Source organism: Balaenoptera borealis, assembly GCF_965194805.1.
Source record: "Balaenoptera borealis genome assembly, chromosome: 10".
NCBI lineage: Eukaryota > Metazoa > Chordata > Mammalia > Artiodactyla > Balaenopteridae > Balaenoptera > Balaenoptera borealis.
Genome location: NC_138874.1, coordinates 109,948,963 through 109,960,989, shown reverse-complemented (window position 1 = coordinate 109,960,989; position 12,027 = coordinate 109,948,963). Strand labels below are relative to the sequence as shown.

General features: G+C 51.3%; 1 protein-coding gene across 2 annotated transcripts in view; it reads left to right on the top strand.

Moving 5' to 3' along the window:
* CHST15 (carbohydrate sulfotransferase 15) overlaps positions 1–10,540 on the top strand; it is a 99,340-nt gene extending 88,800 nt beyond the window's left edge. Inside the window, exon 9 of one of the 2 annotated variants that reach the window (XR_014248886.1) lies at positions 9,135–10,540. The gene's annotated coding sequence lies outside the window, so the exon portion shown is untranslated. Of the gene's footprint in view, positions 1–9,119 lie in introns of both variants that reach the window. The other variant, XR_014248887.1, reaches the window with a different exon arrangement.
* Positions 10,541–12,027: the final 1,487 nt, after the last annotated feature.

The window sequence follows — 12,027 nt, the reverse complement described above, 5'->3', positions numbered from 1 at the left end:
TTTTTAGAAACTGGCTCATATTTTGCACTTGTATTTCATTTCTTTACATCAGTGGTTCTCAAAGTGTGGTCCAAGGATGAGGGCGACCCTCGAGACCCTTTTGGGAGATCCACCAGTCAAAACTAAGACTCTTCACGATCATACCAAGACATCATTCGCCCTTTATCCTCTCATTTCCTCATGATGTACAAGTGATAATTTCCAGCGGCCGAGGCCCACTCTGATGCCTGATGGACTCTGTGCTTGTGCGTTCATGGGCTTTGAAAATCTTTCAGCTTTAATTTCTAATATAGTAAATACTGATAGATGTGAACCACATAAACAAAAGCTCTTTGGGAATCTTCAATAATTTTTGAGAGTGTAAAGGAGTCTTCATTCTTAACAGTTTGAGAACTGCTGGTTTCTATATTTATTAAATCACACATTTCTAATATCAAGCACAACTGGCGTAAGAAAGACTTGGGAACAAACATAATTGACTTGTAATAAACTCAGAATTGACTGGAGGGCATTTTGCAGAATGGCCGAGAGGACTGAGCATGCCCTGAACATCAGCAAGGGTGCCTAGGGGACGAGGAGGCAGGCATCTGTCAGTGGGGAGCCCGGATAAGAGGCATCTGCTGTATAAGTGGTGACAGCAGTAATACGGGTGCCCGCTGTTTACTGAGCACATGCTGAGTGCCAGGCCCCGGGCTCAGTGCAGCTCCAAGTGTTGCCTTGGATCCTAACCACCACCCTAGGAGAGAGGTCCTCTCTTTCTTCTGGTTCTGTCATTGTACAGGTGGGGGAACTGAGGCTCAGAGGGGCCAAACAACGAGCCCCAGGCCCCCAGCCCCTAAGGAGCAGAGTTAGTCCTTGATCTCAGGTCTATTGATCTCCAGGGCCCGAGTCTTAACCTGCACTTCTCACCTCTGAGTCCCTGAAGTCTCTGAGTTTCTAAGGAGGCAGAGCCTCAGGTGAAATCAGGGGGCTGCTGGTACCTTCGGGACACTCTGGGCTGGGAGGCCGACACACGCACTGGGGACGAGGTCAGGGCCAGGTGGCCTCTTCAAGGTCATTTTCTTGTGGAAGCAGCAGAACTGACCCGGACAGCACCCCACCCCACCTCCCGGCACCCCATCGGTGCCCAGCCTTGCAGGGGCCCTTGGGCAGAGACTCGATCCTGGCCTGTGCCGCCCTCTTACTGCATCCCTTCTGTGTCCTGCGTCCACCTGGATGGGAGGAAGCTGGGCTGAGTGTGTGCTGACCCTCAGGAGGAGGCCCTGACTTTTGGGAGGTTGAACAGGTGGGACCGGCTGCTCCAGGGGCCCTTCCATCTCACGGTCTGAGGCTTTCTCAGAGCCCGGGAATCCCGGGCTGGTCCCATCCTGCCAGTTCTGAGGTTAGTCAGGGGCCCCCTGTGGCCCCCCCACGGCCAGGCGCTCCTGCCGCTGCTGTGAGCTGGAGCCGTGGTTGAGGAATGGGGAGTGGCAGCTGCCCTCAGGGCTGGACTCCACATCTCCGAGGGGCAGCTGGACATCCCAAATGAGGGGCCACGGTCACCATGGAGATCTTTTGTTTACTCCCGCCTCCACGTGAGATTATCTGCAGAACTGCCATTTTCTACACTTTCAACATAGTGGAATTCCACGGCCAGGCCAGCCTCCAGTTCTAAAGGCAGCAACCCAGGCAGCCTGCACAAGACCTCAGGACGCAGGCGAACTTCTCTGGCCTCTAAATCTCCTACTACCCCTAAGAGAGCACACGCTTCTCCTCGGCTCCACGTTTTCTGCCTCCGTGCCTTTGCTCAAGCCAACGCACCACCAGGAGGGCCCACCCTCCCCACTGTTCAACTGAGCCAGCTTCTTATGCCACCCCAGGGCCAAGGGCAAGTGTTACCTCCTCCTCCATGCTGCCCTCCTGGATTCCACCCTGCCTCCCACCTCCTGACCTTCTTGAGGCCTCTTCCCCTTCTTAGTCTCTCTCCCATCTTGTGTGGTGTTGATTACTTTCTACGTGACTCTGCAGTCATTTGTGTTTTCATCTCGCACCCAGACAGCGAATCCTGGGGGCACACAGGCTGTTCCTTCCCCCACCCTCAGATACCCAGCCGTGGAGTGATGTCCCCAAGAGGGAGGCAGTGAGTGCCCAGAGAGAGAACTGACCTAGGAGCTAGGGATCTGGATGACACTGAGCCAGTGACTTGACTTCTCTGAGCCTGTTTCCCCAGCTACTGAGCAGGGTGGGGGCCTGGAGGATTTCAAGGGGCCCTTTCAGATGTGCCCTTCTCTTTATCGCCTTTTGAAGACTTGACACTTTCCCCAAGCTGCTTCGTGCCCAAGGTGTTTTGCAGAGGAAGTGTCTGGAGAAGGGGTTGGGCCGGGAGTGGCAAGCCCCTCTCCACTCTTCTGGGATTCCAGGATGGCTGCCCTGGGCGCAGAAGGCACCGAAACACAGCCCTGTGCTGCCCCCGTGTGGCCTCTCTAGGCACTGCACCCAGGAAACCTGTCTCAGCCAACCTTTCCAAGGGCTACCCTGGCAGATACACATCACCAATCTGGATGGCCCGCTTGACCCTCCACTGTCTTCTTGCTCAAAGCTCACCTGGGCCAGGGAGCTCCTGGGGGACTAGCAGTAACCCTAATAAGAGGACGTCCAAGGGTGGAAGGACTGTGGTCTCAGATCAGCCAACCAGGAGCCTTGTTCTGGAGGTGCCATTATGCGGCGAGAAGGATGGTCGTAGGAGCCCCCAGAGGTGTTCACGTGTGCTTCTTGGTCTCCAGGCTCTCCCCCGCCCCCACCTCCGCCGAGTGGCCTGCAGGCCGTGTAGGATCACAGCCACAGTGCCTGCAGGGAAAGGAAGGCTGGGAGAGGGCCAGCCTGACTCTCCGTCAGGTGCTCCCTCCGCTCTATCTGGCGCTGCCAGAACACAGCTCCGAGTGGGCAGAGCTGAGACCCTTCTGCCCCTTTGGGACTGGTAGCGGTCAGGCACCTCCCCAGCCCCTCCCCATCTTGATCCTTCCCACGCGTAGGCCTCCCCTCCTCAACCCTCGTCCTCTACGCCACCCTTCCTAATACCCTGTCCTGAGCTGACCTGAACCTGGGTCTCGGGCACCCTCCTAGGACTGTGCGTGGCTCAAGAGGGCCCTGGGGGAGCCATCACCCGCCCTACGGGGACCTCAGACGTCGGAGTATTGGTGATGGGGAGGAGCCGGGCTTGAAGCTTCTGCCTGCAGACCTACAGAGCTCCCCCCTCGCCCATCCTTGTTCTGCCTTCTCCACCCCTCCCAGCATCACCTCCTTCCTTCCTGGGCTCTCCTCCCTCCTCCCTGCGAAATGGCCCTCCCGGCTCCAGGCCCCACCTCCATAAGCCATGCTCTGTGGCCTCTTAGCCCTGCCCAGGCAGGCTCCTCTGTTACCCTTGTCCTTCCCAGATGCGGGGCAGGAGCTCAGGGGTCCTAGGGGACCCCCTTTCCCAGGGTGTCCTATGCTGACCCCTGTCCTGCCTTGGTGTAGACGAGCTGAGGTCTGGGACCTCCACGTGGCAGGAGGTCCTCCTTTTGCTTGACCTGGTCTACCAGGCAGACCTGACCTCTGCCCTGTCCCATTTGCCTTCCAGCTCTTTCTGCTGTCTCCTCGCTCCGTCCCTTCTCCTCCTTCCTCCCGGCTTGCTCTTCCTCCAGCGGTGAGGTGCCTGCCAGACGGGGCAAGGCTGGGCTGGGCTGGGGCTGCGGTTCCAACAGGCAGGTCTGGAGCTGCTGCCACAGTGCAGCTCTGGGAAGGTCCAGGGTCTCGATGACAAGCCATGCTTAGCGTAACCCGGATACGTCGCCGTGCCCACCCTGCCAGGACGTTCAGGACTGGGTAACAAGCAAAGAGAACCACCCCGCTTTATTAGCACCTGCGCAGTTGTAGCCCTCACTCTGCTTCGTCACAGCTCTCTTCCTCGGGCGCCTCAGGCTCCTGCGCCTCCATCCCAGAAGCTCCGGGGCGGGGGGGGGCGCTTCTTCCTCACCAGCTGGGGGCCGCCCCTTCTGGAACACGTGACTTTCTCAGCCCCTGCCTCAGCTGTGAGGTGACCCTGTCCAGGCTGCTCACGTTTCAGTGGCCAGGACTCGTCACGTGCCCCCTCCCGCCACGGGACAGGCAGGCTGCTATGAACTGGATGGAGAGTTGATGTCAGGCGGGGCATTTTCAGTGTCCCCCAGCTCCCTCAGAGCCCCCACTGGATTCTACCCTGGGCCCTTCTCACTCATTCTCCCACCTCTCAATCTCTTTCGGATGTTTAACCTCTTTATACCCGCACTGCATTCTGTGAAATTCCCTTCCAGTTATGTCTCAGTTCACCAAATCTTTCTACTTCTCTACATCACCAATTCTGCTCTCTAAACTATTAATTTTTTAGTTTTTAAGTGACTTTTTTGGGAGTCATTTTCAATTGTCGAATTTCAATTTGGTTCATTTTCAAGTCCGTCTGTTATTTTTTCATAGAACCTTGTTTTTTAGATATTTTTTTTAAAGATTTTTTTTTTTGATGTGGACCATTTTTAAAGTCTTTATTGAATTTGTTACAATATTGCCTCTGTTTTATGCTTTTGTGGTTTTTTGGCCGCGAGGCATGTGGGATCTTAGCTCCCCAACCAGGGATCGAACCTGCACCCCCTGCATTGGAAGGCAAAGTCTTAACCACTGGACCGCCAGGGAAGTCCCTTAAATATGGTTTTTAATTCCTTCTTTATGTCTTTAATCATTTTAAACATGATTTATTATTTCATTTGAACTGTTATTATAAGTGCTTGGGGGATTAATCATTCCGTTTTTTTTTTTTTTTGATCTGCTGACTTTCCCTTGTGAATTGTTTCCTTGTGTATTTTGTGATTTTAAAAAATTATTTTGAGTTTTTCTTGGGGTGTATTACCATTTTTTTTCTAGGGGAGGCCCACATGCCCTGGGATGGGAGGTATTTCCAGGAAAGGATTTCATCTTTGCTTTGGTCTGGATCCAAGGGATCATTTCTCTAAAAACAAATTTTGCAATAACTTTTTGGTTTGGGATGTCCCTGCTTTATGAGAAGTATAAATTAAAACTGTCCATCTGGTTGGGTGGGGTGGGTTTGGAGCTTCCGTTTTGTTTTGTTTTTGTTTGTTTTATTCTCCAAAAAAAGTTTTATTCTGGAAAATATCTGGCACAATTTATCCCATTTTCCATTTATCCATAATGTGTAAAATCACTGAAAAGCACAGTGAGAGCATGGTTATTATCTGATATTTATTTGTTTCTGACAGCGTGGTGGTCTAACATTAACTAAAGCAGCATTGGTCCTCATATCTACTTTCAGATGAGAGCCAATATTTTGGAGCTTCCGTTTTTAATGGGAGCTTTTATGCACCCTCGTCTTTTCTGAGCAGAGTCAAGCTTTGCTCCTGAGATTCCGCTTGTATTTTCTGAGTCTTTCTTATAAGGAGGGGCCAGTCTTCCAGGGACCTGACTGTATTCAGAGTTCCCAGTTCACCTCTGCCTCTTCTATGTCAGGGAGGTATTTCCTCTCTTCCCTGAGCGTTAAAACCCAGCCCCTAGCCCTTAGGACACATATTTACATTTGAATCCTCCCTGGGCTTCTGTGGTGTTGGCTCATGAATGATCCTTCTGGCTTGTGGTTCCTACTTTATTTCTGGCTCAAGAAGTGCCCTCTTTCCTTCTTTCAAACTTGCCTATGAATTAGAAAGAAATTGACATGATTTGCAGGTGCAGAGATGGCTAGCAGGGCAGAGATGGGAATTTTCTAGTCAACTTTTGTTATTAATTCCTAGATTAATTTTGCAGTGGTCAGAAGACATCTCTGAATGATGTAAATCTTTTAAAATTTGTGAGGTTGGCTTTATGACCCAGCATATGGTTCATTTTATTAAATATTTGTGCATTTAAAGAGTGCGTATTCTGTCATTGTTGGATGTAGTATAGTTCAAGCTAATTGTGCTGTTCACACTTACATCCTTATTGCTTTCCTATTTTTATTGAGAGTCATGTGCTAATGTCTTCTAACATTATTATAGATTTGTCTCTTTCTCCTTTTGGTTTAGTGCTTATCTGGCATAGTTTTTTCCCCCAACCTTTACTTTCACCACTTTTTGCTTGTTTTTGAGGTAGATCTCTTGTAACCAAAATATAATCAAGTTTTAAAAATCTGATGTGACGTTTTAGTCTTATTTGGAGTATTTAGTCCATTTACATTTAACGTAATGATTAATATATTTGGATTTATAGCTACACTTTTACTATTTGCTTTTTATTTGTTGTACCTGTTTTATGTTGTCTACTCCCCTTCCCTTTCCCCCTGGTATTTGGCCATTTGGTCCTGTTTCTTGGCATGCCTAGTAATTTTTTCATTGAATTCTGGGCATTGTTCATCCTTTTCTCTGATGGGTGGATAAACTGTGTGTGTAGGGGTCGGGGTTAGTCATCTTAATCCAATCAGGAACTGAGTGGATGCTATTCAAGTACTGCTACTCAGGGCTGGGTGGCAGGATTGGAACACCTCTGCTCATGTCTGCTCCTACAGCATGGTTTTAAGGTGTGTTCATCAGGGCTCTTGCCCCATGATAGGTCCTGAACTCTAGTCCTTGTGTCCTCAGCACAGTGAGAAAATTTAAAAACTTCACTTACTTTTCAGGCTCTGTGTTTACCTTTCTGGTTTTCGTCTTGTGCAGCTTCAGAAATCTTCAGATATTTTGAGGGGGAAATTGACTGAGAGCTGGGCTTAGTTCTTGGCCCCACTGCCACCCCCAAGAATCTCATTTTTGTCTTTCCAGATCCATAAGCCTGTCAGCGTCTTTGTTAGTTTCCTTGATCCCCTGGTAGCTCTAACCTGGACCCCTTGCCTCTTGCTCTGTCCAGGATTCCCAAGTGCCCTGAGTAGAAAAGTACACTTTTATTAAAAATTTTAAATTTAATGCAAAAATAAAAAAAAAAATTTCAAGACCTAATACTCAGCAAATGAAGCTTGTTCAGGGTTCCAGTGCAGGACCTTGGCCTTTTCGGCTTGATTGCCTCTCCAGTGCCTTCAAACACATGCTCTTTGGTGTGTCTTCAGCCTTCTTGTCCTCAGTATCGGTCCTCTGCAAGATCTCCAAGAAACAGAAGTCTCTTTGTATTGTGTTTCAACCATTTTATATTTTGGGGTCTATATGTTACCCCAACCTTTCCTATCCTAACTAATACATATTTTACCAGCATTTCTATATATTTTTAGGAGGAAGTGGTCCATAATAACTAGTCTTCCAGTTGGTTGAGTCAAATGGCCTTATACTGATTACAATTAGAAAATATGAAGAACGTACTGTCATTGGTCATGCGGTATAGAATACACAGCTAAGTACGTGTGAAGAGAAATGTTTAAAAATGATACGTCTTATTAAAAAGATAATACACATTTATTAAACATTTTAAGTTAATACGAAAATAAAGAAAAATATGTCAAGACCTTGTACTCAGCCAGTGAAGCTTGTTCACGTTGGTAACTCTGGACCCTGGCGGAGCACACAAAGCTCAGCGTTTTGCATTCATAGGGTCAGGGAGCTATGCTATTTAGCCAACAAATCCCTTTAAGTATTGGCCCGTGGGGGTTTCTAGAGGGCATTTACACCCAACACTATACATAGAACACTATACGTAGATTATAAACACATGTCTGCACATACACACATTTATATACACATATACTTGTTCGTTGCCACATTCCCAATGCCTAAAAGAATGCCTAGAACAAACAGGTGTTTAAAAAAACATTTGTTTAATAAATGAATGAACAAACTAAAAAAAAAAAAAAAAAGCCCTTGCACTCTGTGGCAACTGCTGTCGTCATATTTTTTTCCATTCTTATTTTTCTACGCTTTTGATTAGTTGAGTCATATTATATAGACAATTCTATACGCTGCTCAAAGCAAAACACACATAAAACAAAACTTAGTATAGCATGTGCTGGGTGCCCCTGGCCCATCCAATTCACCACATAGAGCCCCAGTTTCTTCCTCTGAAAAACAGACATACCGTGACAGGGTTGTGGTGAAAATCCAACGGTAAAGCTCTTACCGTTATTCCAGAGGCATAGCTGCCCAATACGTGGTAGCTATTAGAATTTTAGGAGCAGTCGTATCAGTAGTGCCCCCAGTCTAGAGAGGGGTTAACCAACTTGCTACAGTCATACCTGAGGTCCACACTCTGGTCTGCCCGACCCCAGGCTCTTTCCATCTCCACATTCAGCCTCAAACCATAGCTGGCACCATGCTGGGTCCTGAGACTTCAGAGAAACTGAAAGCTTCCTCTGGCAGCTGGAGTTGGAGTGAATCTGTCATCACTTGCCACGATGACGCTGCATCACAAAAACCTCACCAAACCTCAGTGTCACACTGTTAGCATTGATTTAGCAGGTTATGAGTCTGGGGGTCAGTGACTTAGGCTGGGCTCTGCCAGATGGTTCTTCTGGTTGTGGCTGGGCTCACCCACATGTCTGCCAGTTGGCTGCAGGTTGGTAGACCCAGGGTGGACACAGCTGGGACAACTGGTGACCTTGGCTTTACTCCACATGGCCCACCCTCCGGCACGCTGTCCTGGGCATGTTCTTGTGGAAAAGGATGAGGAGCAAGAGGGTGAGGGAGAGATGCAAGTGTTTCTTCAAGCTTCTGCTTTTGTCACGTTTGCTAAAATCCCATTGGTAAAAGCAAGTCACGGGGCGGAGACTGAAATCTCTGGGGCAGGATGCCAGGCCCACAGTGGGGGGTCCTGAAAGTGTCATGGCAAAGGGTGGGGTACAGGAAAGGTGAGGAATGGGGACATCAATGCATTTCATCTGTTTCAGGGAGGAGAAGACACAGAAATCATCCAGTTAGCCAGGGGGGCAGACAGATCAGAACCCTCCTGTGTCACGCCAGCAGGATGACCTGTGATACATGAGCAGATGGGCTCCTTCTAATCCCCAAACCCTTGAACTGGGCTGCTGGTCAGGAGGCCCACATTGCCCAGGGGCAGGTCACAAAGGAAAGTGTGCAGGTGGCAAAATCCTGGCTTTTAACTTCAAGAGCCTTTGGCTGGGAATAAACAAAAGATTCAGAAATATATGCAACAACATGTTCTTTCATCAACAGGAATTTCCCTTCCAGATAAGGCAAGGAGCAGACCTCCTAGGAGGAGCAGAGAGAGGGATGTTCAACAGCTGAACTTAAACTTGAACGGGGAACGTGTGCTCCTGAACCAAGCATCTCAACTTCACCGAGAGCATCAGCCAAGGGGCTGAAAACAAAGGCAGCGACCATTCTTGTGAAAGATGACCAGGCCTGGTGCCCTCAAAAGAAGCGTTGAGAGCTTGCCAAAAACCCAGGCAGAAGGCACAGGGCCTCCTTCGTCCTTCCGTCTGCAGTAACCTTGAACTTCAAGGAGCTGAATGGGCATGGTGCCAGGAGCTAAATTGGAGCAACCGCTGGCCCCAAATTAGGAATTTATAAGCGGCTCTGGGCTTATAAGAATCAAAAGCATATTCTTGCCCCAGTAGAGTTCGCCGGGGTCCAGAAAGAGTCACACAAAGAGAGACCATGAGAAACAAAATCTCTGGACAGTTACATTTGGGGTGGCTGGAGGCTAGGTTGGCCCTAGGGTGACCTATGTGTCCCGGTTTCCCAGGGCTTTCTTGAATTCAGCACTGAAAGTCCTGCATGCTGGAAACCCCCTCGGTCTGGTCACCCGGTTGGCCTGGTGGCCGGAATTGCAGGACAGTGGAGAGCCATGGACTCCTGTTCTGTCCCTCTGCTGGGCCCTGCTCACCTGGCTGGCGGTGGGTTGGGACTCGAGGGGCAAGGCCTCCCAGCAGCCCCCAGGGCTGGGGGCACCTGCAGCGTTCGGGGGACAAGCCTGGTCCCTGAAGAGCACGGGGAGAGAGTCCCTCTTCTTGTTGCTACCACTTCCCATCCGACACCTGGATGGAAATCTGTGTGGCCTGAGTGTATGCGGAGGGACAAGGACTTGATGGAAAGCTTTCCATAAGCACAGAACAGCAGGGCGAAGGGCAGGGTTCTCAGACAAGGCAGGCACCTCCCTGGTTGCAGCTGATGGCGGTGCGTGCACATCCCTCGGTGCCCAGCATCTTCAGGCCCCTGTCCTCACCACTGTGTCTCCAGTGCGAGGCAAGGCAGGGAGGCCTGGGGGGACGGTGGCACAGAAGACCCCCTCCCCTTCTGCCCCGACCCTGCTTCCTAGGCTGGGAATTAGAGGACATTTATTTAAATATTTAAAAATAGCACCCAAACAGTTTGACCGTCCTTTCCAGGAGAAAAGATGAAGCAGCACTCGGTGCGCCGAGCTGGCCCCCTCTCCGCAGAGAACAGACCTCGGGGGCCTGGGATGCGGACTGGGAGGGGCGAGCTGGCGGCCAAGCTTCCTGCCCTGAGCCCGGACCCCTGAGCGCTGTGGTCTCCCCTCGTCAGGGATTTGCAGTGACAATGGGACGCTGAAATTCACAACATCCTTACCACCCCTCACTCCCAAAATATATTTGTATACGTTTGCACTGGTCCTATTGTGTTTGTCATCATTTTCAATGTTTTCCTGACAATTTGAGAGATTTGTGGGATTGGCTCGGGGATCTGGACAGGACACACTTCCCAAAGGCCAAGCTTATATCCTCTGCTGTGTCCCTGTTCAGTGGTTCCACTGTTTAAAGAAGTGTCAGCGTCACTCCTCATCACACGTCAAGTTCATAATTGATACTCGACATACTGCATTACGTTTAAAAAATGCACACAGGTAGAGCTGGGTTTTTAGGCCTCCCCAGTGCCTTCCCCCCACCAAACCCTCGGGCCAGGGCTGAGAAAGGGAGGAGGAGGAGCAAAAAAAGAGTTAGATCCTGTGAGTACGTGTGTGTGAGTGTGAATGTGCGTGTGAGTGTGTGTGTGTGGCGAGGTCTTCCAGCCCAAGGCCCCCTGGGCAGGGTCCTGCAGCGTGCGGGAAAGAGGCTCCTTTTCATTAGGATCCCCCAAAGCAGCAGTGACCGCCTGGGTCCCTGGGCCTCACCGTGGGACCTCAGGTCACCTCTGGGTGCTCTGGCAGAGGAGCAGTGGGCGGCTGTAGGGGAAGAGGGCGAAGAGAGGCCTGCGGGAGGGCCGGTTGGCCGTGTTCGGCCCCTGAGTGTCCACCGGGGGCGGGAACGTAGCGAGGCCAGTGTCTGTCTTCTGGGAGCCGATGCTGTCCCGGGGGCTTACACCACCGTGTAAGCGCTCAAGGTCATGTCAAGGGCTACTGGGTGCTACGGAAGCTGGGAGACAGGGTGCCCCGGGAGAGCACGGGTGGATGGGGGGCTGCCTGGATGGGAGACCAGGGCAGGCAGTGAACTTGGACGTTTGCAGTGATAAAGGACGTGTGGGTGGCCAGGCTCAGGGTGAGGGGAGGCAGAGGAGCGGACGCCATCTGGGCTGACTCTTAACCTTCAGGTCACGTGCCGGGTGGGGTGCAGACTTCTCTCCAGAGCCGGCTGCCTCCTCCGCAGGGGTCCCGTGGGCACCTCAGCCTCCTGACCTTCCCCATCACCCACTCCGAGAACCTGCCAGCCTACCACCTTCCCTGCCTCAGGGGCCAGCCCCTCTGTCCTTCCCATGGCCCAGGCCCCCAGCCGGGAACCGTCCTCAGCTCTCTCCCACCCCACACCCCTCTGGCCGGGGATCCCGCGGGCACACCCCTCAACTAAGCCCAGACTCTGACCCCTTCTCATCACGTCCACGCTGCTCCCCAGTAGCTGGGCAGTGGTCTCCCTGCCCTCAGCACCCACCCCTGTCTCTTTACAATCAGCAGCCAGAGGGAGACTGGCAGAGGTGAGCTGGGGGCTGTCACTTTGCTGGAACCCTGCCGAGACTCCCCCTCGCCTGGATGATTGCTGAGTCCTTCCCGTGGTTCCTGGGGACCTGCACGGCCTGCTGTCATCCTCTGCGACCTTGGCTCCTGCCATCTCCCCTCACTCCCTCAGCCAGGCCCACAGGCCCTCTGGCTGGTCCTCAATCCCCAGGGCTG